At 38.2% G+C, this 26,927-nt stretch overlaps 1 pseudogene; it reads left to right on the top strand.

Moving 5' to 3' along the window:
- The first annotated feature begins 3,148 nt into the window (after positions 1-3,148).
- On the top strand, positions 3,149-5,252 carry LOC129520613 (nucleoside diphosphate kinase 7-like; annotated as a pseudogene).
- Positions 5,253-26,927: the final 21,675 nt, after the last annotated feature.

The raw sequence follows: 26,927 nt of genomic DNA, 5'->3' as shown, positions 1-26,927 counted from the left end.
AGCTCCTTGTTTCCAGGGCAATTTGCAAAAATTTCCTGCGTTCTCAGACTCCCTTGTGGCTAAACTGCAGGCATGTGACCTTGGTTTTGTGAACCAGATTCCCCTAAATGGGACTGAACTTGGGAGATGACCAAAGGAGGAAGCCTATTGGGTTGGCTCATCCATTCTGCTGCTGCGGGGGTGCTATGGCTGCGGTGACTTCTGCTCAGGCCCGTTCTACTGTGCAGTTCTAGGAATTGTTCCTGGAGGCCAGTTTTGAGTCTGTTTCTCCAGCTTCCCCAACAATTCTCTGAGATATGTAATAAAATCAATATTTATTAGATAGAATGTATTATTAGCTCTCAACAGATTCATTTTCTATGCTAGCTGCAGTAAGTTGTGTTGCTTACAACTAATAGCCCCAGTTGATGCAACTCCTAACATTATTCCCTGTGAACACCTATGACTGCACAAAATAATGTCTTTCTAACAAGGTGAGATTCAATTAGAATATTTTTCCCTGCAAAAAAAAAGTCTGCAACTTACTAAAGTGTTGTATATTTATTATTTCTTTCCTATTTGCATTTCCTGGAACATGACTACTTATAATGTACCTATAAGTTTTTTTATAAAACCAACATGAAAGTAATTATGCCTGAATTATATCTCTGACTTAAAAAAAAGCCCCTAGCTTTCCCATCATTTCATGTCACCACTCTTCCCTCAGTCACACTAATAACATTTGAGAGATAAATGAATCACTATTACTCAGTTTTGTGCTATCTGCCCTGGTTGTTAAGCTTGAGGTATTAAAATTTTTTTTTAGAAGAGTCATAACTGACTATACTTTACCTTAAAATGTTCCTCTGGTAAAATATTTGCATATGTTTCATGTTGACTGACAACCGCTAATTATTCATGCTTAATTCTTGTATGAAACTGTTATTATTTTCAAAATTCTAGACACAAGATTATATTTTTACTATACTTGCAGTTTTTCTTTTCAGCTTATCGTGTGTGATTAATTACATTCTAAATTCCAGTAGAAAAAAACATGAATAGCTGTAGGCTTTCTTGTAAACAACTTAGATTAGACAAAAATGCTGCATTTTCTTTCATATACTTTTAACCTGATCAGAGTTTACTGTTTTTGTTTATAGCCACCATAGTAACATTTACATCTGTTATATGCCCAATTTTCAATTTTAGTTTTTAATCGAAAATATTCTACCCCTAATGATAAATAATCTTATCGTTAAACATACACACAATATATGCTCACACACATACATGTACAAAAGATACACTCATTAAATATTTTTCACCTGAAATAATCTGTTGCTCAGTTCTTATTCAATTCTTAATAAATGACAAAGATTTTTGCAGATTGGCCTCAGTAGGAGGAAAATGATGATTTTCAATAATCTTATTGTTTAGATCTGGAGCTTCTTCCTTTATACCCCAGATTCACATATTCATGTTACTGCTTTGATTTGCTTCCTGGCTCTGCTGCTAACTAGCTGAGCGACAGTGTCCATTTGATTACCTTGTTGGCTCTCACTTTTCTCAGCTCTGAAACAAGGCAGCAGATTCTATGATTCTAAAATTCAACTTTAACAGGACTTTATTTACCTAAACTAGTAATAGCAGTATTATTACAGACATCATTATCATTATGATATCTTCTGTTATCATTTTTACAAATGCAGTTTTTACTGAGAGTCTATACTCTTCTACTATTTTTCTTTGGTCCCATTTTATATTCTGAAACATTTTAGCTCATCGATTTTTTTTTTCTTTTTCTAATACTTTTCTACTGGATTTGTTGAAGAAATCATCAAAAGGATCTTATGGTCAATGACAGTTGATTAATGAAATGACTATTTAAATAATGATCAGTTTCATTTAACAAAGTGTTGGTAACCCATTTGCACCATCTTTTAACCAGTGCTATCACTAGCACTGGTTAAATTTGTACAAATAAGAGTAGATCTCAGGAATGGGAAAACTTATTTTACCTGAATATTCCATTGAGTGAATATTTACATTTCCATAAATTTATTTTGGATACTTCAACAACTGCAAAATAGTCTTTTAAAATTTTGATCCTAAAATGTCACTGAGATATTCTATGGACAGGACTAAGTGCTCAGTAGATTCTCAACTATAAAAAGAGGAATATTCATAAGCTTGATACTGCCTGGACTTTTAAACACCTGGAATTATTTATTAAACGGTATCAATTTAGGGTTTGTTGGTAGCAAGCAATGAAAATTAACTCTTACTGAATTTATTGGAAAGACAGCATAGCTCAGAGAATGAAAAGAAAAACTTTAAGAGACAGGCTGAAGAAATACCAGGAACCAGAACATCTCAGGACCCGAAGTGGATTCAGTGCAGGAACAAACACTCTCAAGAGTTGAGGATTTAGGGATCCCTGGGTGGCGCAGCGGTTTGGTGCCTGCCTTTGGCCCAGGGCGCGATCCTGGAGACCCGGGATCAAATCCCACGTCAGGCTCCCAGTGCATGGAGCCTGCTTCTCCCTCTGCTTGTGTCTCTGCCTCTCTCTCTCTCTCTGTGTGTGACTATCATAAATTAATAAAAATTAAAAAAAAAAAAGAGTTGAGGATTTATTAGGGGTGAATCAGCTCCAAACATTCCAGTTGTGTAAACAAGTGTCCACTCAGCACCCAAATTCCAATCCTTTCTCTCTTCTTCCACTACTAGAAATCAGGAAATGAAAGTACACAGTATCCCTCTCCGTTAGAGATATCTATGTGACACAGTCCAAGCCCTGGGCAGCATTTCTCAACCGTCTTACTCTTTCTATCTGGAAGGTGGAAGGAGGCCTGGAGGAGCAGAAGCTGATCTATAACCATAACAACCGCAATCACAGGCTTGGCTTCCTGACAATACCAATTGACGGAGAGTGCTAAATGTCCTGAAAACTGCAAGTTGTCCTAATTGACAACAAGACCAATTCCGAAATCAGATGATGCTTAAGAGGTGAGGATACAGTCCTAAAGGGCCTGACAAATCCCACTAGGAGCCCAGCCCTTCTACAGATGACAGTGCAGGATCATTAAAAGGTTAGAAAGTGACGGGTCATGGCCAGAATCTATTTTATAGGGAGTCAGTGGTTTCAGTGTGATGGATGTTTTAAAAGGGAATGGATCTGGAAGCAGGGAGTTCCATCAGGAGGTTACCGCAGATTGTGTATGTGTTCACCGTCAGCAGGCTTCTCAAAGGGAAAGGATATTGCTTTGGCGGAGTATGTGTGTCCTCTCCCAACCCCCAAATTCATATGTTAAACCTAATACCCAGTGTGATGGTATTAGGAGGTAGGGCCTTTAGGAGGTAATTAGGTCATGAAAGAAAAGCCCTCATGAATGAGAAAATGTGCTTAAGAAAGAAATTCCAGAGAGTTCCTTTGCCCCTCCTGTCCTACAAGGACACAGCGAGAAGATCAACCGGGAAGCAGGCTCTCAGGACACTGAATCTGATGGCACCTTGATCTTGGATTTCCCAGTCCCCAGAACTGTGAGAAAGAAATTTCCGTTGTTCATAAGCCACCTAGTTCTTCGGTGCTTTGTTCTGGCTGCCCTAATGGACTAAGACAGGCATCATCTTGTTCTGCACCCGAGTTCTCTAACAGAGCAAAATTACAGCCGAAGCTCATGACACTCAGGAGGAGAGGACACCTCCTGACATGCCATGGGGAGAAGTCATCCTCGTGGTCAGGAGGTAGTACACTTCAGAGGCTATTTGAAAAGGGTATTTATAGTTTACATTATAAAAGGATTATTGTCCATATCGGGTAAAACATTAAGGAGATGTTTTGTTAATTTTAACTTCCTTTCTTGAACTACTGAAAAGCAGCACTGTCTAATTTTGGAAGAGCAGAGTTTTTTCATCAATCTCTAGTGTCTACAGCAATGTCTGGAATATGCTTGGTGCTCAAACAATATTTTTTTTTTTGTATGTGCCGGCACTGTTCTAAGGACAAATTCTTATAATAAACCCTATGCAGGTGGTTTGATTATCCTGATTTTAAAGATGACGAAACAGACCAAGAAATCCTAAGATTCAAACTGAGATCTGACTACAAGGCACATTATTTTAACCGTTCTGTTATACTGTGTTTGTGGGATCTGTGGATTATCCAAGTGATAATATCCAGCAGATAATTAAAAATAAGTGGCTAAAGGAGCACCTGGGTGGTTCAGTGGGTTAAGCATCTGCCTTAGGCTCAGGTCATAATCCCAGGGTCCTCTGTTCAGCAGAGTCTGCTTCTCCCTCTCCCTCTGCCCCTCCTCCCTGCTTGTGGTCTCTCTCTCTCAAGTAAATAAAACATTTTTTAAAAAATGGCTAAAGTTCAAGAAAAAATCTAGCATGCAGATGCACATTTTACAATCATTTCAGCATTTAAATAGAAGGTAAAGGAGTGGAATAACATCACCTGGGCAGTGACCTTCAAACCTAATCATAAAAAATTTTTTCAATAGTGACAGCATCATGGCCCTGATTCTTTTGCTTCTGCTGCCAGAGAAATGGAGTTATTTTTTCCTTCAAGTGGAGTTTGTGGACCAGCAAACACCGCTAAATTTACCAATTGTACCTGTTGCATTATTAAGCCCCATGCCATCAGTGAAGGACTGCTAGGAAAGATCCTCATGGCTATCTGGGATGCAGGTTTTGAAATCTCAGCTATGCAGATGTTCAACATGGATCGAGTTAATGTTGAGGAGTTTTATGAAGTTTATAAAGGAGTAGTATCTGAGTATAACGAGATGGTGACAGAAATATATTCTGGCCCTTGTGTAGCAATGGAGATTCAACAAAATAATCCTACAAAGACATTTTGAGAATTCTGTGGACCTGCTGATCCTGAAATTGCCCGGCATTTACGCTCTGGAACCCTCAGAGCAATCTTTGGTAAAACTAAGATCCAGAATGCCGTTCACTGTACTGATCTACCAGACGATGGCCTCTTAGAGGTTCAGTATTTCTTCAAGATCTTGGATAACTAGCAGTACAGAAAGCAAAGAAGTCACAAGTTGCGGCATTCAGACGAGAGTGAATCACGCACATGAGAATGTGTTCATTCTTTTATTGTCCATTGTTTTAACCTGACTGAATACAAGATCAACAAGAGCACTGTACTCCTGGCAATTATTATATATGTTAGAACATGGATTTTGCACTGTAGACAACATTTAACACCAGTCTATGGGGTACTGCGTTGCTTTTTATAAAGTATAAAATAAAGGTTTATTTTCAAAAAACCAAAACAAAAAACAAAAAAAAAAATTGCATGTGTATGTGTGTCTCCTGTAATAATACCCATATTTATTAAATGAGATATATTTTATCATTTTAAATTGTTTTCTTCTATGCAATTCTATTTCATTGGAAAATGCTACTGCGATCCATTAGGCTCGATTACATGATCCAATAATGGGTTACACTCTGCAGTTTGAAAACTACTGCCTTTGCTAATCTGTGGTGAAGAAGCTGCCAACCGGTGACCCACTGACTGCATTTGGCATGGAGATGTGTCCTCTTCGGCCCGCATGCTCATTTCTAGCATATGGATATGGTATGCTTGAGCAAAATTTTAAATATTGGAGATTTCACATAAAAGATTATATAAGAGAATCTGGATTTCCAAATTCTTTTGAGAAAGGGAAATTTTTTTCTAGTGGTCATATTATCTGCTGCCAGACATTGACTATAGCTGAGAAGCAGCTGCCCCCCTCTACCCCTCAGACTCAAGCACTCCTAACCGGGGTCTCCAAGACTCTGAACATCAGCTGCCATTTAAGGTCGTGCTTATGTTCTTTCTGTTGTTACTTCCTTATGAGAGAAAAGGCAACTGCCGTATCAAAGAGCAAGAGAACCACATATTTTTGTCGCATATAGCCTGCTTCAGTTATTCATGCTACCTTCAGATCCCTGTGAGCGTTTCATGATTCATAGTACAGCGTGCTAACGGCTGCGTCAAGGATGGAAGACTGGCCAACACCCACAACAAGAGACAAAGGGAAAGGAGCCCAGAGGGATACTAAAAAGGAACAACTAGAGGGTTAAGAGCAAAGCCTAAGAATAGGATGTTGAGGACATGAGGGGTCAAGAGCAGCCAATTCAGGCTGAATGGTTGCTCTTCAGTCAAAGGCATTGGATCCAGTTGACAGAACTTCCCAAGAAGAGCCTGCTCTCTCTAGATGATTCATCTCAACGTCTGATTCGCGCCATCAGGAAGAGGCATAAATAAAGAATTTTGCAGAGGGGCCTGTCACCACATGCCACGGCTTAGGAAGGGAGGGGACTGAACACAGTAGCTGGCATTGTTTTGGCAGAGGTGTCTTTGGATGGAACGAGAATGTGGCTCCCACACACATGTCCTGCTACTTAGAGTGAGGCCCGAGAGACAGAAGCAGGGACGGAAGCTTCTGTGTCCGGGGGGCTGGAGACTGAGGCCTTGAGCGCATGGGCGGCCATCCCCTGGCATCTCAGAGGCCCTGTCACTGCAGGCCCAGGAGCCTGGCCCAGAGCTGAGGTGGGGCAGGGCAGGGTGATGCTTCCTGGGCCTTGGGTCACCCTTTGGGGGTGGGCAGGTGAGAGCACTTGAGGGCCTTGGAACAAGACTTGGAGAGCCCTCGGGTCACACAAGGAAGTGACTCCACATCAGCGGCCACCAAGGCTACTCAGTAGGAGAGGTGACCCGAAGAAGAAATGGGGGGCTTCGGGGTTTCGAGTGCAGCATGAAAGAAGCAAAATCTGCTTGGGGATTAACTACTGAATGTTCAAAAGAGGGGAACAAAATCAATTCTCCTGTAATTCTCCTAAAAGATGCTAAACTCTGACCCCAAACAAAAATAATTTTAAAAAGGATTTCTATTTCATCACCAATCTTTATTTATTTTTATTTATTTTTTTGGTTTAATAATAAGGGAGAAGAAGAAACAAAAAGAAAAGACAGACTATTTTCGCCTGCCTGTCCTTCCTGGAAGCAGAGGAGTGTTTGCTTTCCTTTTGTTCCTTCAAATCCCAGGGGAGCTGTGTGGCCTGGAGTTTCCCTTTTCATCTGCCGAATCACACACAAAGGCCAGGCTTTCCTGAGCCACCAGAGACATTTGTGTTTTCTTTTTTCTATTCCCTGTTGAGCTGAGCCTTTAAAAAAAAAAAAAATCTGCCCACTGTGCTTCTCTTGTGTTGTAAGCACCATGACTTGTGTTTTCATTCTTTATATATCACGTTTCCCATGTTTTACCGTGTTAGCAAGTTAAAATTAATGCACATTTTAAAGTGTTCACAAGTGGAAGGTCTTTATTCCTTTGATAATGAATAAAGGTAGATCTACTAAAATATTCTCAGGGTAAATTTGCCTAGATTTAATATACATAAAACATTCCTTATGTGATATAGCCAGCCATAGCATGAACAAATCAAATCTCTAAGATCTAAGATTTTACAATAAATAAAATCATCCACATAGATAATAAACATTACAATGAGCATGTTATCCGCAGGGATGTTGTCAAGTATAGGACAAAATGGCCAACATGATATATAGGGCAAAAACAACTTATTAGTACTTAACAGTCTTAAAGATCACGTTCTTACCCCAAACTCATCAATTAAATCCCTCCCTACGGAAGGAGACCAAGAGTATGTCTAGTTTAACTGAAATCTCCCCATAGCAGGAGACTAAGCAGGAGACTAAGAAGGAAGGAGGGGGCTCCTTGAGAGGACCTGGAAAAGACCTAAGAAAGATACTTGTCCTCAGACAGGCTGGCAGGGGCAGATAGATTGAGAGAATGAGGGGCCATGCATGTTTGGAGTACCCAGCAAAGGATAAATAAGGGGCAGCTCTTGTAATTAGGACACATATGACCCCCAATTGCAATAGATGTTGTTATTTATAATACTGATACTTTACATGCGTTTTGCATATCCTTTGTTCTTTGAGGTACACTTGTGTATTGTCCTGTACAAGCCTCAGAAAAATTTAGTGAAGTAGTAATAGAAAAATAAATATAATTTTATTAATATTCTCATTTTACAGGTAAAGAAACAAGGCTTAGAGACCTGCCCATAATCACTCAGTGAGGGTGTACAACTTCTAGATCTAGAGTCCCAATCTCTTTCTCTGCTCTGATGACTTTTCACAAAGGGAGATCACATAGTTACGAACCCGTGGCCTTGCAATGGAGGTATGTCCTTTCATCAGTGTTTAAAATTACCTATAGATACCTGAGATCATTAGGCCTTTGCCTGGCTCTTTATATTTCGTAGGATTAATTATAACCAGTCTTGAGATTGTCGTCACCTTTCCTAACCATTCATCGACTCGATAATTATTTATCAAAAGAGAAAATAGAAGACATTCAATATATGATTATTGAATAAATTGAAAGACCGGCTATCTACATAGCAAGATGCATGTATCCAGGTCACGGCACATTGTAACATATAAAAAGCAATGATTTGCCTCTCACACGTTTTGATTTTTATGGTGAAAAGACCCACCTTCTGCTACAAAGATCCCAAAGGCTAGAAACTATTTTTTTCATAGTCTGCCTTCAACTGTCGCTGTAGACAGGTAGCCAAGATTGTTGCCGCAAGGAAATTAAGCATGGAAAAGAAGTAAGGAAGCATAGGCAGGAGGGTGCAGTCTGGGGCTCAGAGCAGCAGCAACATCCAGTAGCAGCAACGGTGAGGACAACCATAGTAGAACATCTGGTGGGCGAGACTAGTAGGGTTGAGGGTGGCATCGTTCTGGTCTGCTTGGTGTCCCTTTCATTGTGATTCAGGGCTTGTACCTGTGCTTCCTATCTTCTAAGCCTATTTCTCCAGCTCTCCTGACTCTTCTGTGAGCCATCTGATAGCCTTTCAGTAAATGCCTTTCTGCCTAAATTGGCTGGAGTTAGTTTCTATTGTTTGCAAATAAAAAAATGCCAGTTGCTGCGTTGCACAGCTCAATTTATTTGTTCACTTCACAAGTATCTATGGACTGAGTAATATGTGCTTATCACTACCCCAGATATTAAGGACACAGCAGTGAATATGACCAACGAGATACTTGCTTTTATGAAGATGAGATTTTAGTTAGCAGTAGAAAGACCATAAATAAGAAAATAAATGAATGAATCAAGTAATATCAGCTAGTGACAAGTATTACGGAGAAAAAAAGGCTGGGCCTAGGGGAAAGTACCTAGGCCACAGGGCTGTTCCACTTTGGATTGGGAGGTTTCAGAACATCTGTCTGAGGAGATGATATTTGACCTCAGACCTGAATGAAAAACGAAAAACAACAGCAGCAACAACAAAACAGTAATAGGTAAGTCTCAGGGCAAGACATTCCAGGTGGAGGGAACTGCAGGAGCAAGTGTCCTGAGGGGGGAATAAATTTGATGTGTTGGAGCAACGGTAAGAAAAAAGGGAGATATGAGTAGAGCCCACTGAAGAAGCAGGGAGGATTGTGAGATGAAGTCAGAGGCCAGAGCTTATAGGGCCTTGTAGGTTATGGCTACGGATTCTGATTTTATTCTAAGCCCAATAGGCCACCATTTGAGGATTTTAGGTAAGGAAGTGAAAGAAATTAATTCATATTCTACAAAGATGGCCGGATCATGGGAAGACCAGGGTGGAAGCCATAAGACCCTTTGGGTGCAGATCCAGACTGGATGGAGAAGTTTAGCAGGGACAATTCAAGAAAGGTGCACCTCCAGCTGCTTCTCTTACACCTCCGGGAAATAGTTTATGTTAATCAAGGGCTCTGTGGGCCAGGGCCACCATGTAATGCTTGAATAAACACTTCCATTTCCAAGCAATTGAGAAAGTCAAGGCTGTTCCTTTGTTTAAATTTGTGTGATTTTCCATTTCATTCAGCTGAAAAGAACAGTCAGGCAAACATCGCAGCTCAATTCTTCAGCTTTGTGATAGAGAAAAACAGAACATAATGCGCCCAAAACCAGAATTCATTTTCCTCACATTGAGTTGTTTTCTTGGTTAATTCAAGGTTTCATGACAAAGCAGGTTTGTTTAAAACTGTAGAAATATAGGCTGGTCAAAGTCATCATACAAACAGTTGCCTTAATCTAAAATATTTATGTATAAATGTATAATACTGTTTTGTGTATATTTAAACAAGCCAGATATTTTAGAAACATGGTGCCTGGTGTTCCCTCAAGTTCTTTATAACTAACTCCATAAGACTAATACAAAAAATTATCAACAGCAAATACTGATTACTTATCACTATTTATTGATTCTATTAATACTTCTGTGAAACTATTCCTAATCTTGAATAAAATAGGAGCATGTAAGAACAGTTTATGAAATAATTCAACAACAAAAAAAATATTCTCATTTTGCCTTTCACAACATTAGGAATTTTTTGGTGATTTTAAAAATTACTGATGGACAAGATGGATAATTAGGATATTATCTATTTAATAAATTGATTCACTTTGTCTGCATGTATAACTGGTTTGACTTTGAAATGATTAGCAAGATCAGTCAAATAATTGTCCACTCAGCTAATATATTTTTTTAGTCCTTTTTGCCTGAATTATTTCCTCTCATTTAATTATGCCTGATGGAGTTGTATTTTTGTAATTAGCTGTGTGAAATGTCATTTTAAATTTACCTTACAAGGATAGGGCCTTATGGAACTAAGTTTTAATTGGCCATAGTGGAAATAGTGGTGACATCAACTTGATCTTAGGCAAAAGATCAAAACTAAGAGATCAAAAGATAAGATTCAGGTATTAGTAAAGGGACAGGATCTAAGTTTTTTGGAAAATATACACAATGTTAGATATTGTGCTAGGCATATACAATATATAAGCTCCTCTATTTAAGACAAGAGCCCTGCAAAGAAGACTTTTTAACCTATAGATAAAGCAGCTTCAAAGAGAGACCTACCTAATGAGTGGCTGAACCAAGATTAAAATCTATGTCTCTCAATAAATATTTTGTGCTTTCTATAGCTTCTTGTTAGTCCTCCTGCAGAGTTCCTTCAGTAGTTCAGTCCAACTTTTCCCATTATTCCTGCCCCACTCCACTCCAGTTAGAACCTTTCACACTATGGCTAAGTGCACCTGACACCTTAAAAAATATTTGCTTTTCTTCTGATTGTGAAAGTAATACATATACTCGCAGAAAACTTGGGAACCACAGAGGAATTTTAAAAAGTAAACATCATATGTTCTTGGAACATAAAAATAACTTCCATAAAGGTGTTGTTGTGGTTAATGTCTTTCTCTTCAGTATTTTTCATACAAAGTGGGGATTACATTTCATCTCTAGTTTCATTTTCTACCGGGTTTATCTGTTATTGTATCATCATCTTTTTTTCTAGTTCACCAAATATCCTTTGAAAATGTAATATTTATATGGTGCAAACCACCCTTTTGAATGGATTTACTAAAATACATCTAATCATTCTCTCATACAAGAATATTATAATCTTAACTTTTCCTTTCTTAATATAATAGACATACCTGTTTGCCCCCCTTTTGTGATTACTTGCTGAAAATACATTCCTGTAAGTAGAAAAATCACTGTGTTTAAAACACATATTTTTAAAAATGTTTTTAATACATCTTGCCAAATTTCTCTGGTCGCTCTCCATAAAACTTGTAACAATTTGTTCTCTTACCCGTCTTCAACACGCTACACCCACAAAATAACTGCAAATTTGAGAAGCAAAAATGGCATTTAATTATGGTTTTAATTTGAATTTTAGCTTACTAGCTTTTTAAATATGTTTATTTGCTCTTTGCATTTCTTCTGTAAGTTGGCCTCTCATGTTTTTTGGCTTTTTCCTACTAATTTGAGTTGGAGAATGTTTGCTTCCTCTTTTCAAATTTTATTGAAGGGTTTTTCTTTGAGTAGGTTTTTCTTCGATCTGGTTTGCTAAGAATTCACCTGTAAATCCATTTCCGCTGATTTATTTTTTGTATGTAGATTTTACAATGGATTTTGCTTAATGGATATAATACATAGAAGATTTTTTTTAGTTTTGGTGAGTTCTATTTTTCTAGATGGATATTCTGCTCAATGGATATAATACATAGAGGATATTTTTTTTAGTTTTGGTAAGTTCTATTTTTCTAGGAATATACAACTTTATCTAAAATGGTTTACATTTTACTGGCATAAAGCTGATTTTTAAAGATTTCTTTGGAGATTAAATAATTTTCCTGTTTTAGTTGGCTTTTAGTTTTGCTTAGCATTTTCTTACAATAAATATTCATTTTTTGGTGGCTGTGTTGTTTTAGGTAGTTAAGCTTATTAATCTTGTTCCCCTCCCCCACTTAGGCCTACCTGGAAAAAAAAAATCAAACCAAATTACTCGTAAGTTTTTCTTTTGGTCCTTTCCTTTGTTTTTGTTTTTGATATAATATTATATATTTTATAAATCCACCGTGGAATTTGAGGGATGCATTGATAAAAGAAACATAGAGACAGCATGGTGAGCCCTGAATAACGTATAGAATTGTTGAATCACTATATTGTACACCTGAACCTAATATAACACTGTATGTTAATTATATTGGAATTGAAATTAAAGAAAAAAAAAGAACTGAGGCGGGCAGCTCCCACTTTTCGTCAGTTTACTAGGACTGCCTTAACAAATTACCGCAGGCTGAGTGGCTTAAGCAACAGAAACATCCCAGTTCTGGATGCTAGAAATCAAAATCAAGGTCTCAATAGCTTCGGTCTCATCTGTGGCTCCTTGATCTGCAGGTGGCTACCCTCTTACTGCCTCTTCACATGGTCATCCAGCACGGTGTGTGCCCCCGTGCCCCCCCACCCCCACCCGTGTCTCTCGGTGTCCTCATTTCTTCTTATAAGGTCACCGGTGAGATTGGATTAAGGCCCACCCTAATGGCCTTGTTTTTTTGTTTGTTTGTTTGTTTGTTTTTCAATGGCCTTGTTTAAATATAATTACCTCTACCTCCCAATCCAGTCACTTCTGGTACTGGGCTGTCTGTGAGCTCAGGGGCATTTTGTTTTCTGTTTTGGTTCCACATGTAAGTAAGAGCATATGGAATTTGTCTTTCTCTCTCTGATTTATTTATTTCACTTAGCATAATACCCTCGAGGTCCATTCATGTTGTTGCAAATGGCAAGATTTCCTTTTTTGTAATAATTGAATAATAGTGCACTGTGTACACTCATACACACATATACCACATTTTCTTTATCCATTCATTGATGGACACAGGCTGTTTCCATATTTTGGCTGTGGTATGTGGTGCTGCAGTGAACAGAGGGGTGCGGGTATGTTTTTGAGTGAGTGTTTGCATTTTCTACAGATAAAGTCGCAGAAGAGGAATTGCTGGATCATATGGTAGTTCTATTTTTAATTTTTTGAGGAACCTCCATGTTTTCTGTGGTAACTGTATCAATTTACATTCCTACCAACAGTGCACAAAGGTTCCTTTTTTTCACATCCTTGCCAGCACTTATTATTTCTTGTCTTTTTGGCAATAGCCATTCCAACAGATACAAGGTGCTATGTCGTTGTATTTTGATTTGCATTTCCCTGATGATTAGTGATGTTGAGCACTTTTCCACGTACCATGTATCTGTTGCCCCCAACCCTGGCAAGTTTTTATTGTAACTATTCTCTCCTTTTTCCCCCTACCTCAGAGGGCTACTAAAACTAATCCCTCTACTTATATTTCTTTTTGCTGTTCCCTCCCACCTCCCAGGGCACTGGTCTCTAGGTCTGAGCTTTCTAGGAGGTTCCATGAACATTCTTTTGGGGAGCAGGGAAAATACTAGAACTACTAATTATATGTCTTTTATCTTCTCTTCAATTGTTTTTGTTTATGTTTTATAATTATATTCTATAATGTGTGATGTGTAATTACATAGTACAGGTATAATTTACCAATAAACACATGTGCAAATGGTTTATTAAATGAACAGAACTTATCAGAGTGTGCCAGAGATTCAATGATTTGCACACAGGAAGTTTATTGGGGGGTGCTCTCAGAATCAACATCTGTGGGGTTTGCACCATGGGTCTCAACTGGGGAAGATTTTGCACCCCAGGATATATTTAGCAACATGTGAAATATACTGGCATCTAGTGGGTGGAAGCCAAGGATAGTGTTAAATATCCTGTAACACATTGGGTAGACTCTCTAAAAAAGAATTATCCAGCTCAAAAACACGGTAATGCTGAGCTTGAGAAAGCCTAGGGTAGAAGGAGAAGCTTGGTGACAATCACAACCAAAGCTTCACTTCATTCAGTGGAAAGCTCTGGAATTGGAAGGGTCCTTTGGTGTCCAGCATGGACTAGTCACTGGATACAGGCTACCTCCAGGAAGGGATGGTCTGTTTTTGAAAGCTATATAAATGCCTACAGTATGCAATTTCTTGTATACAGCTTCTTTTGCTCAACATTATATTTTTGACATCCATGTCATTGTTGCATACAGCTATAGTTACTTCCTTTTTTATCACTACAGACTATTTCACTACATGAATATATCACATAGTCTACTGTTCTACCATAGGTGAACCTTTGAGAGGTTTCTAATTTTTTCCTATTATAAATGATGCTGCTGTGAACTTTATTCTATACATCTCTAGCCATGTATGTGCACGTATTTATATTGGGTACATATCTGAAAGTGGAAGTGCTGAGTCATTGGTTGTTACATATTTTCAACTTTAGTGGATAATGGCAAATAGTCTTCCGAAGTTGGGTGTATCAGTGTACACTCCCCAGCACTGTGTGTGCTCCCATTGTTCCCGTTCCTTGTGAACACCTGGTATCACCAGTCGTATTCATGTTGGCATTTTGATGGGTTTGCAAGGATGCCCAATATGATACTAACTGTGTTTTCCTGACAACTAATGAGGTTATCATGTGTTTATGATCATTTGAATATCTTATTTAGTGAAATACTCTCTTACTCACTTTTCCATGTTGTTGGAAATACTCTCTTTATTTAAGTCTTTTACTCACTTTTCCATGTTGTTGCCTAATTCTTTTCTTATTGCTTTATAGAATTCATCATAATCTTGAAACAACCCCTTTTTAACTTACTTGTTTTGCAAATATATTCCCTTATTTTCATGTTCTGGAAGTCTTTTGTTGAAAGGAAGTAATTTTGATCCAAATTTTTCATTTCTTCCTACATGGTTACTATTTTTTATTTCCTACTTAATAACCTAGATCATGAACATATTCTCTTACAGAAACTTTGTTGTATTCTCTGTCATATTTAGATCTATAGTCTATTTGGAACTGATTTTTATGTATGGTGAGAGGCAGAAAGTTAAAATTCTGTTTTGTTTCCAAGTGGATGTCTAATTTACCCAGAATCATTTATTCAAAATATTGAACTTTCTCTAGTGTTCTTAATGCCTACTTTGTTGAATATCGAGTCCATAAATACAAGGTTTTTTTCTTTTCTGTTTTGTTGGTATGTTTGTCAATTTTTTCCCCTTCACTAGTGGAGCTTTACAATAATTTTTGCTATCCAGTAAAACAAATCCTCCAATCTTGTTTTTCTCCTTTTGTTAAGTTTTTAATTTTAATTCCACTGGAGTTGACATGCTGTGTTACATCAGTTTCAGGTGTACAATATAGACATCCAATCAGTACACTATTTAGTGCTCATCATGGTAAGTGTACTCTTTAACATTTTAGACTTATATTTCCACCAACAATCTGTGAAGATTCCAGTTGTTCCAAATCCTCACCAACATTCGGTGTTGTCAGTTTTTTTAATTTTTGCCATTCTGGTGGTCATATAATGAAATTTCATTGTGGCTTCAATTTGCATTTCTCTGATGAATAATGATGTCAAGAGCATTTTCATGTATTTATTGGCCATTTGTATATCTAGTGTTATGAATTGTCTATCCAAATCTTTTGTCCATTTTTTAAATTGGGGTGTATGCCTTCTTATTACTGAGAAAATCTGTTTATATATCCTAGAGGTCAGTTTTGGAGATGTTTTCTTCCAGTACATAGGTTGCCTATTTGTTTCTTCTTTTTTTTTAAGATTTTTTATTTATTTATTCGTGAGAGACAGTGAGAGAGAGAGAGAAAGAGAGAGAGGCAGAGACACAGGCAGAGAGAGAAGCAGGCTCCATTCAGAGAGCCCAACACAGGACTCAATCCTGGGTCTCCAGGATCAGGTCCCAGGCCGAAGGCAGCACTAAACCACTGAGCCACCCGGGCTGCCCACCTATTCATTTCTTAATAGTGCCTTTGATAAACATAAGTTTTTGATGCAGTATAACTTAACAGTTTTATTTAATTGATAATGCGTTCTGTGGCCCATCTGTATTCTCCTATCTTTTCTTCTAAAAGCTTTGTGATGTTAGGTTCTACATGTAGGTTTATGATGTGCCTCAAATTAATATTTGTGTATAATGTGAAATAGAGAATGAAGTTTGGTGTGTTCCATATGCATATCCAGTTGTTTTCATTACCCAATAAAATTTGTCATTACCCAATGGGATCCTTTAACATTTAAAATAAATGATTGACATAGTTGGACTGGGTCTACCATTTTATTTTTGACTATCTGTATGTCCTTCTGTTTTCCTGAATAATTTTTAGAATCCTATTTGAATTTACCTATTGACTTTTTAGCTCTACCTCTTTGCATTAATTTTTAATTGGTTGCTGCAGGAATTAGAATGGATACCCTTAACTTTTCACATCTTAGTTAAAATATTGTACCACTTCACATTATGTAGCAATTTTGTAATTTTATTCCGTTCAATCCTTTATTCTATAGTTTCCATATGTACTTAATTAATATTTGTTCCTAAATCCTATAAGGCAATGTTTCAATTTTTGATTCATGAGTATTTAAAATTTTTTTAATTTATTAATTTTGTCTTCATAGTACCTTATGGCTAGAGAATGTCTTCTATCTAATCACCTTTCCTTCAGACTCCCTGTTCACAGATCTTCTCTCCCAAACACTGTAATAAGGAATGCAGTAGCAACGAGGAGTCCCTGTACAATCTGAGAAGAAAGTTAACATGTATAACCTAACTCAGTGAATTGCCTGAAAGTCGAGCCTATTTTCGACAATTTTATATTCTATGCATTGCCTTGTATTGGGCTTTGCACAAAGAAGATGCTCAATGAATATTTATTAGATTGTTGAATGAACAAAGAAACTGTTTTTTCTTACCCACAATGAAGGAGAACCTGTGTTGCTAAAACAAAGTTATTTTCTGAAAACTGATAATGGCAACTAACAAGAGATGCATTATATGTTACTGCTTCTCAGTGAAAATGAACAAGCAACAAACAAATCTATTCCTCTTTGTGCATAAAATAAAGGATAATTATAGCCAGTCAAGAGAATCCTATGGGAAAAAGGATGAAAAATTATGAATCTTCCAGAAATCTATCATATATGTCATATCATATCAATCACAGGCAGTTTAATTTCAGAACAAAGAGACTAAAAGTTGATCTATACTCAGGATATTATATTCATCGTCTAGTATTGTTGGCACAAACATGGTATCAGCTTATGAATGTCTCCAAGTACCTGTTTTATTTTCTAAAAGATACAAGCTGAGATACTAAATGGTATTTTCTCCATCTCCTCTTTCTCCTCCTCTTCTCCTACGTCGTCGTTGTCGTCGTCGTCTTCTTCGTCGTCGTCTTCTTCTTCTTCTTCTTTGTTCTTCTTCTTTTCCTTTTTGTTTTCTTTTTGTGGAAGCGGGTACATTTTATGCTCATTCAGCTAAATAAACTGCTGAATTTATAAGCTGAGAAGAGATTCCTCAAAATGACAGATAGGAGGGGTCTCAGATTAACTCAACAGCCGTATTTCTATACCAACTAAGACCTGCTAAGAAAAATGAGCTGTGGGGAGCTAAAGAGAAAAGGCGGACAGTTTAATTAAAACTGGCTCGGGATGGAAACCTTAATGAATTGCAGTCCCAGAGCAGGGCAGATCGCAAGACCCTAGAGTCCTAAGGGAACCGTCAATAATAAGGATGCAATTACCTGAACTGATTGCTCACGAGACTCAACTTGTTTTCGATGGTACCACGTGTTGTTTCACAGGGCATAATAATTTGGCAGAGCAATAACCTGGCAGAGTGTGCTGAAAATAGCTGCTTTATAATTACATTGCTACTCTCTGTAAATCTGATAATGAGGTAATATCTGGTATGCAAAAATTAATCATGCATTCAGAGAGTTCTTTATTAAATGTCACATGAGTGAAATTTCCACTCAGTAGATACAACCTCGTCACAAAAACGTCTAGGAAACGGAGTTCAAAAACCAATTATGGATAAAAAGAAGCCACATTTGCCTCCAGGTCTATAATGTCAATCTTATTAGATCAGAGAGGAAAATTTCAATCTAGTGAAAGGACACAGCCTCACACGGCCCCTGCAGTGTCCCGAATGAATCGGCGGGTGACAGGAGGCTGGGCAAGTCTTTGGGAACTCTTGAAGGGGTCCGGTGTGTTTGTACTGCTGTTCATTAAAGCCTCTGTGTTAGTTTGCTACCATTTCTGTGACAAATTGCCACCAACGAAGTGGTATAATGATAAAAGTTTATTGTTTTACGATTCTGTAGGTCAGAAGTCTAAAATGTGTCTATAGGGTTATATCATTTCTGACGATGTCAGGGGAAAATCTATTTTCTTGCCGTTTCCAGTCTTTAGAAGTTGTCTACACTTCTTGACCTGTGGTCCCTTCCTCCATCTTTAAAGCCAACAGGGTCACATCTTTCCTCTGACCTCTGTCTGCTTCCTTAGGCACAGCTCTCTGACTCTAATCCTCCCACCTCCTGCTTAAAAGGACTCTTCTGATCACATTGGGCCCACCTGGATAATCTCCCCATCTTAACATCCTTAACCTTATCACACTTGCATGATCTCTTTTGCCAGGTAAGATATCATATTTACAGGTTCTGGGGATAGGATGTGGACATCTTTGAGGGGCCATTACCTCCTAAAGGGCCACAAAGATTTATAGTAGAAAATAGCAACCTTTAGGTACCAAGGTACAGACTTACAGTATTTTATACTTTCTTAATGTTGTGATAGCTACATCCATTGGTTGTGTCAGCTGTGAATGCCAGAAGAATATGACAGGGCAGCTTAAATTAGGTCAGGAGATTATCTGTCATACAACAAGAAGTCCAGGCAAAGGTTTCTCTTTTCCTGCTCTATCTGTAGGGGTGACTGAGGCACCATAGGTGTCCTACCAGGTTTCCAGGCATGAAAAAGCAAAGCAGAAGAGGCAGTGCTAATAGACTTCCACTTACACCCTTCCCCATGCTTATCACAGTGACTGGATAAGACTGGGTGTCTTGTGTTTTTAAAAATCCATCCCCCTGCTCTCCCAACTTTCCAAAAGAGTCCCCCAATAATAAATTAAAATTAACTGCAGTATGTTCACATGTGCCCCAAATGACAAATATTCCAAAATAAATTTATTTAAACAGACTAAAATGATAGTTACGGTTATAGTTTTCTTCCAGGCAAATCAGCCAATTTTTTAAAAATTTAAGTGACTGAATCAACAGGTTATCTCATCACTTTGTAAGTACAGACTCTTACAGCATATACTACTTTTCTAGGTACTTTCCCTTCATGGTCATAATGGCTATAGATTCAGGGCAACCATTTTGTCCAACATATCTCTGGCTCCTGTCCACAGTGGACAGGTTGGGTCAAAAATCCCAGTCTCTTCTCTGGACCCCACTTTTTGGCCACAGTTGATTCACCTAAGACTGAATAACAGCTGATAAAAAATAGCCAGTCTTTTGCCTCAGAATTGTAAAATTGGAACTGAGAGAGAGAAAGATTACTTTCTCTCTAGATGGCTGAATTACAACACATAAATCAGGGCACTATTGATCCCCATGTTTCCTGTGTTGACTGTGGCAAAGGAAGTTAGTCCTCAGAAAAAAACTGTGGAATAGAAAAGGACAAAGCCCTTGTTCTAGATCATTCTGGGAGCCCAGCCAGATTCCTGTGCTGGGTTCTGTTGCTGACTTTTAAAGAATGCTGAGGTTGGGATGCCTGGATGGCTCAGTTGGTTAAGCATCTGCCTTTGTCTCAGGTCATGATATCAGGGTCCGGGGATAGAGTCCCACATCAGGCTCCCCTAACAGCAGTGAGTCTGCTTCTTCCTCTCCCTCTGTGATCTCTCTCCCTCTCTCTCAAATAAATAAAATAAAAAAAAAAAAAAGAATGCTGGGGTTAATTCAATGTAGTGTTCTATTATTTGCAACTAGATATAACTCAATGGAATGTAGGAATATTAGTGATCCATTAAAAAAAATCTGTAAAAGGAATACTGAGGTTATTATAAAAGAAATCACTGATTAATTCAAAGGCAGAAGTATAACTGGTGGACTATAATTAATCAAACTGTAGTCCTATTTTTCATAAATTGTCACTACATCATGCAATATAGTAAAATATGATAAGACATTTGAAATAGCAATATTAACATTCAGGACATATGCATAAAATCAGAGGAGTGCCATACATCAAAAAGGAAACCTGAAATATTTTTATAGAAATGAATTAAGTGTTTATTTCAGACTTTATTTCAAACCTCTGGCATGGACTAGAGGGGATGTCAGTGTAGTATTTGGGATTCGCTAGATTTAGAAATTAAGAAAGTGCCATATTTGTATTATTCACAGGAAACCATATCCTAATATTCGAGATGAAGGTAACTTTATCAATCTTACTTTCAATAGCTTACTTTAAGATACTGACATCTGACAGTTCAGAGCCAATTATATTTCATTTAAAATATAGCTATAAAATAAAGCACCAAAATGTGGATCTGTAGTGGTAAGAGCATGTACTACACTACATATTACATTGCTAATTCATAAAGTTTCTTCATAAAACTGCAGGCAAAGCCATCTCAAACATCTTGTTAATGAGCCTTACGCTGGGGATCCCTGGGTGGCGCAGCGGTTCGGCGCCTGCCTTTGGCCCAGGGCGCGATCCTGGAGACCCGGGATCAAATCCCACATCGGGCTCCCGGTGCATGGAGCCTGCTTCTCCCTCTGCCTGTGTCTCTGCCTCTCTCTCTCTCTCTCTCTCTCTCTCTGTGACTATCATAAATAATAATAAATAAAAATTTAATTAAAAAAAATGAGCCTTACGCTGCCTCCTCTGGGAATGCAGACAGGTTTTGCTTCCAGCCCTTCTGGAGGCAAATAAGGAAATGGGACTAACTGGGCTATAAATCCAGATGAAACCTGCATATGAAGAGCTTCTCATTTGTGCCATCTGTTCAGGCTGAACTGGAGATGAAATATAAGGTGTCATTGGCACAATCCCTGGAGGACTGTCACCAAATGAACTTCCTCCAACTTTGCCTTCAACTAATCACAAGCTGCTTTAATTCCTTTCTACTGTGTTCATCATCGTCACCTGCCTTAGATTTTCCCATCACTGACACAGCTGACCAGCCCTTTCCTTGAAATGGGATTCTCTGACATGCAACTTTCTGAACATACTTTCGGAATTGTCTTTTCAAGAGGCCTGCTTTCCTTCCCCCCGTGTGCTAAATGTGAGTATTTTGGAACCTTTTTTTCCTTAGCCACCTCTTCGTTAATCCCTATACTTTGTCCCTGGAGTTTCCACTGACATCTTTGTGCAAATTCCCAAGTCTTCCTTTGAGTTTTATTTCTATTCAGGAGCCAAATGGACATTTCCAACTACACTTGCCCTTCAAATTTAATAAATCAAAAGCTTCCCACATCTTTGAGCTCCCAAATGCTTATCCTCTTGACTCTCCAAGTGCTATTCATGCCACTGCTATCTTCACAGTCTCCCAGGCATAGAAACAGGAAGCATTTTTTTGTTTAGTTTTGTTTTGTTTCTTGCCTTTCTTTCCCTTCCCATTTTAAAAATTGACAAGTTCCAGCTAGCCTTTCTTAGCAATTTTGTCCCTCCTTCTTATTTGTTCTCTCTTTCTTATTCTAGTTTTCACCACCATCGTTTTGACCCTCATTAGCTACATTTAGGCTATGGTCTGTGAGGGGGATGCTCACTGCCACTAGAGAGGCTGTGCTGGAGCTCTCACCTCCATCACCCATGGCTGTGGCCCTCAGCTCCACGACCCTCCTGCTACAGATGCACCGAGGCTTTCCAAGTCCAAGATAAATCTCAGGAGCCTCTGAACTTGACAAAATCCCATGCTCACTTGATCATGACACCTTAGAGGCCAGACTCTATGGAAAAACAACACACACAGAAGACTTCTTGGTGTTGCTGGGGTTCTGCAAGGTGGAGGTTCTGCCGCCTTCTTGTAGTTTGGCCAGATCAGAAGAAATGTTTTCCGATATAGACGGGCCGCTCCTAATGAAACTATGATACCACTTACCTAATCGCCTTCAGAGATGTTTCATGAGCATCCTTTGAAGTCCGTTACTCTCAGCTTTCTTGTCGACCTATGTTCTCTAGTAACACTTTTCAGAGAGCTTGGGTGGATAAATAATGATGGGGGATCCCTGGGTGGCGCAGTGGTTTGGCGCCTGCCTTTGGCCCAGGGCGCGATCCTGGAGACCCGGGATCGAATCCCACGTCGGGCTCCCGGTGCATGGAGCCTGCTTATCCCTCTGCCTGTGTCTCTGCCTCTCTATCTCTCTCTCTCTGTGTGTGTGTGTGTGTGTGTGTGACTATCATAAATAATAATAATAATAATAATAATAATAATAATAATGATGATGATGGTTTATAAGATGAGCAGTCCAGAGTAAGGAAACCTGTGCGCTTTCTTCTGTGCCTCTGATTTGTACTCTCTGTGGAGTAAAAGCAAGTTGTCAGATGGTTCTTAACCTACTGAATAAAAGAAGCACTGGCACATAGTATAGATAGAAATAATCCATTTTGGAATATATTCTTGGGTTACCAGCGTGGAACACACGTTTCTAAAGTCAAATACAGCCAACCAATTTCTTATTAACTTTGTTTACAGACTTAATTCTGTAGCTTTCTGTCTGATAAACCTGTTTCTGTATCTTCTGACTGATGCTTATTGAATTAGCTTATGCTTTTTTTAATTAGAAAAAAGCACACTTACTAAGAATGTGCCAATCATTCATATATACTAATATGTGTGATATAAACAGAAGCTTCATTAACTCAGAAATTTTACTATTTCTTTCATGCAAAAGTAAAATTTCTTGTTTTAAAAAAATTCTATAAGAGACACAATTCCCCAATTCAGATGAAGCTGCCTGACCATTTTAATATTCTTTAAAAGTACACTGATTAACAATGTGAAGCTTAGACTTAAAATCCTAATCACAGGAATTGCTTCTTTATGGCAAAATGCCTTTTATCATATTTGATTGGCTCTAAAATCCAGATGCATCTTAAAGTCAATATCAAGTGAAATTGTCCAGCCACCAGGGAGAAAGCAAGTTGATAAGTAGTGTCAATGACCAGACACGTGTATGAGCTATTGATCAATCCATTGTCACCTCAATAAGCACTTTGCATTAGTAATATCACAGTCGGGTGAATTTTAAATTAAACTCAAATCTCCAACTGTCAGCTAAAATTTCTTCTAAAACTGATATTATTATGCAGTCTTGAAATGAAAATTATTTTATATCCAGAAGATCATCTGCTTTGCCCCAGGTGATAAATTGAAAGGCGGTAGAAAGTGTCATATTAGGGGGAATAGAGAATTTTCTAAGATAGCAAAGATTGGTCTAGCCAATGCAAGCATCAGGAAAGTCTAGCACCACAGCATCCAACATCCATCTGTTGAAAAGTCCCAGTTGGCTTATAAAATAAGCTATTTAACTCCCAGTGGTACATAATTTAATTACCTGAAGCAAAACTACAAATTTAGCTAAATAGAAAGTTCAGATGAATCCCTGGTACTATTTAGGATGTCTTGAGATCATGATCAAGACTACGAAAAGCAGTGTGTTATTGGTATGGTAAAAATGGATGGTATATGTGGCTTTAGAGGGCCAAGGGTGATTTAGAAAAATCTTTATATTCTAAAAGTGAAGAACAGTTAGACCAATCTTTCTCAATGTATGTTGATGGACTACTTGCATCAGGATTCACTGAGAGGCTTGTCTAGAATTGACTGTATCCCTGGGCTCTACTGCTTATCCTTGAAGTTATAATATAAAGAGCACAACCAGGAATAATGCATTTTAACAAGCTCCCACAATGATTCTGATGTATTTTAACATTTGAAGACTACTCTTAGATTCATAGTTTGAGTGCAATCCTGAAAATCTCAATAAGGCGGAATGCAAATTTATGTACTATTTATGGTTAATTAAGCTAAAAAGAAAATTGTGAACATTCCATATAATGTTTTACAAGTAAAAAGAGAGTTAAGATGAATCCTCCAGCCAATGATATTTTACAATGAAAGAACTACGATATTTTAATGACACTGAGCTTACAAGTCATATATAAAAAGGATGCATTTCAGTCGCTTAATGAAGGTTCTTAATAGAGCTATATGGGCATTAAAAAAAAAAAAAACTATGTGGGCATGATCCATATATACCCTCTAAGCTAATTTTGTCTTATCACCAAGGCATGAGGTTTGAGATGTAGCCTATGGTTAGGTCTGGAATAATTTAGTTTGTTTGTTCAAGGAAGTGATCCAAGTCACCTAAGTTTGGGCAAGACATTTGAATATTGCTCTCCACCAAGATGATTTTACCTCCCAAAACACATTTTTAGTTGTGACACTGGAGTGGGGGAAAGGAGAGAGATATAATTGCAGCCAGAAATGCCGCTAAACTCTTTCAGTGCACAAGACACCAACCCAAACAAAGAACTACGCAGCCCACAATGTCGGTAGTGCTAAGATTCAAAAACTGTGTTCTAGTGAATAATCCTCTGCAACCTCATTTTTTAGGCCGAATCTGGACTTAGAGAAGAAAAACGGGGATAAAATACTTATTTGTCTCCAAGAACAAAACAAAGCCATAATTTTGAAATATGGCAGAGAAGAACCAAAGTCCTGACACTTCTCCCTGAAACATTCTTTTCCCTCATAAAATGAAAAAAATTCTCAGATGGGCCAGTAATGTTTTAAAAACACCAATATGTAATTTTGAAAATTGAGATTCCCCACAGAATATGAGATAGGAGATAGAAGAGAAAATAAAGGAGGAAAAGAGCAATAAATTGGCAAGATGGAACTGGATGGAAACCTGTGATGGTAACAGGAACAATTAGAATCAGAATCAAGGTGTAAATGGGGACTTTAGTTACCTCAAAGAACGGGTGTCCCAAGGGCTCAAAATAGGAACAACAGCTATTGTGGTAGTCTGTATAATCTTAAATTTTAATCCTGACAATAGCACTGTGAGATGGATACCAGTGTATCCAATTTCCAGATGAGAAAACCCAAATGTTGACATATGGAGTTAGAATCAGCTGACTAGATTCCTTGGTTTCTGCCAAGGAATCTGAATCTGGAGGGAGAGATCCAGTTGGCCAATTGAAAACAACATAAACAACAGCTATTGTGGTATTATCTTAAAATTTAATCCTGACAAGAGCACTGTGAGAAGACCTTAGGTCATGTAGGGCAGAGCCCAGCTCTGTGCCCTAAGCAAATGCTCCTTTTGGGGATTTAGCTATGTTCTCTGCTGGCTAGGTCCCCTTGTTTCCTCTCAGTTTTTAAAGCTGACTCTCCAGCATTTTCATCAGATGAAGGAAATCCCCATTACCTTCTAATAACCTATTTTCATCTTAAATTAACCAGAGTCAATTTCACTGTTTTGCGAGCAAGAAGCCTGACAGGCTCAGGGCTGGGAAGAGAACAAAGAGGTACTCTTTGGAGTTATTTAAGTAGGAAATGGGAAATGAAATTAAAATGAACTTTATCTCACCTCTCCAGTTTCAAGGACCTGCTCCTCTAATTAGGAGTTGTTGATTCTGGGGGTAGGAGGAAAGGGAGGCAGGGAAGGGGGATCTCTGTAGAAGTCTGGATGATATGTATCACTAATATTCAGTGGATCTACTCCTCCCTGAAGTGAAATATCTGAATACTGTCTTCTAAAATTTTGTATTATTGGTCCCCACACATTCTTTCTCAGTTCTCATTCTTGCTTCCTTCTTGCCATCTGTTTCTCTACCTAAATGCCCTTTTCTTAGAGATGCCTTCTCAAACCACCTAAAATAAGTCATCTCATATTCCCATCTCTTACCACAAACTCCATTTTATTTTGTCAATAGCACCTACCATCTCCAAATATTTTTGATTATTTGTTTGTTTACATGTTTATCTCCCCCCTGCTAACCCTGCAAGATCTTTTCTGTCTTGTTTCCAACTGTACCCCCAATGCCTGGAATGATCCTGGCATGAAGAGAATAGTTTTTGAATGGATGGATGGGTGGATAATGTCCAAGCGCCTTGGCTTGTCATATACTCACCGTATATTTCAAAATAACAGAAACTTATACGTTTTTATATCCTCACTATATGGAGATGAATGGCAGAGCAGGCCAGATTTGACATATTTATTTAACCAGATAACACCCTAAAGTTCTAAAAGCAAAGTTTAAAAAACTAAAGAGATATGCAATCTCACTATCTATGATCTCTCTTTTATAAACATCAAGGCACTTTTGAAAGAAGCTGTATTGTACAGAAAACCTGTATGAAACATGTATGAGAAGTGTGATAACAGATCTGCCCAGAGTTCTACAAAGAATGTTTCATTTGGAGTAATGCCTTCCCCAGGCTGGGATGGAGGGTAGGTGATGGGCAGGTAAATTAGCTGAGCAAAGTGTTGGGGCAGGGCTGGGTGGGGGGTGTGGTTGGAGGGAGTGTGAGGCAAAGGAAGCAGTAGGTATGTGAAGGAGTCCCACAGAGAATGACAATACACTCACCATGCCACACAGGACTGTGATCAGTGCAGGAGTTTGGGCCACTGGTGTCAGAAAACA

The sequence above is a fragment of the Nyctereutes procyonoides genome, unplaced genomic scaffold (genome assembly GCF_905146905.1).
Source record: "Nyctereutes procyonoides isolate TBG_1078 unplaced genomic scaffold, NYPRO_anot_genome, whole genome shotgun sequence".
Classification (NCBI taxonomy): domain Eukaryota; kingdom Metazoa; phylum Chordata; class Mammalia; order Carnivora; family Canidae; genus Nyctereutes; species Nyctereutes procyonoides.
The sequence above is the reverse complement of the archived record's forward strand: the minus strand, read 5'-3'. Positions and strand labels throughout refer to the sequence as shown.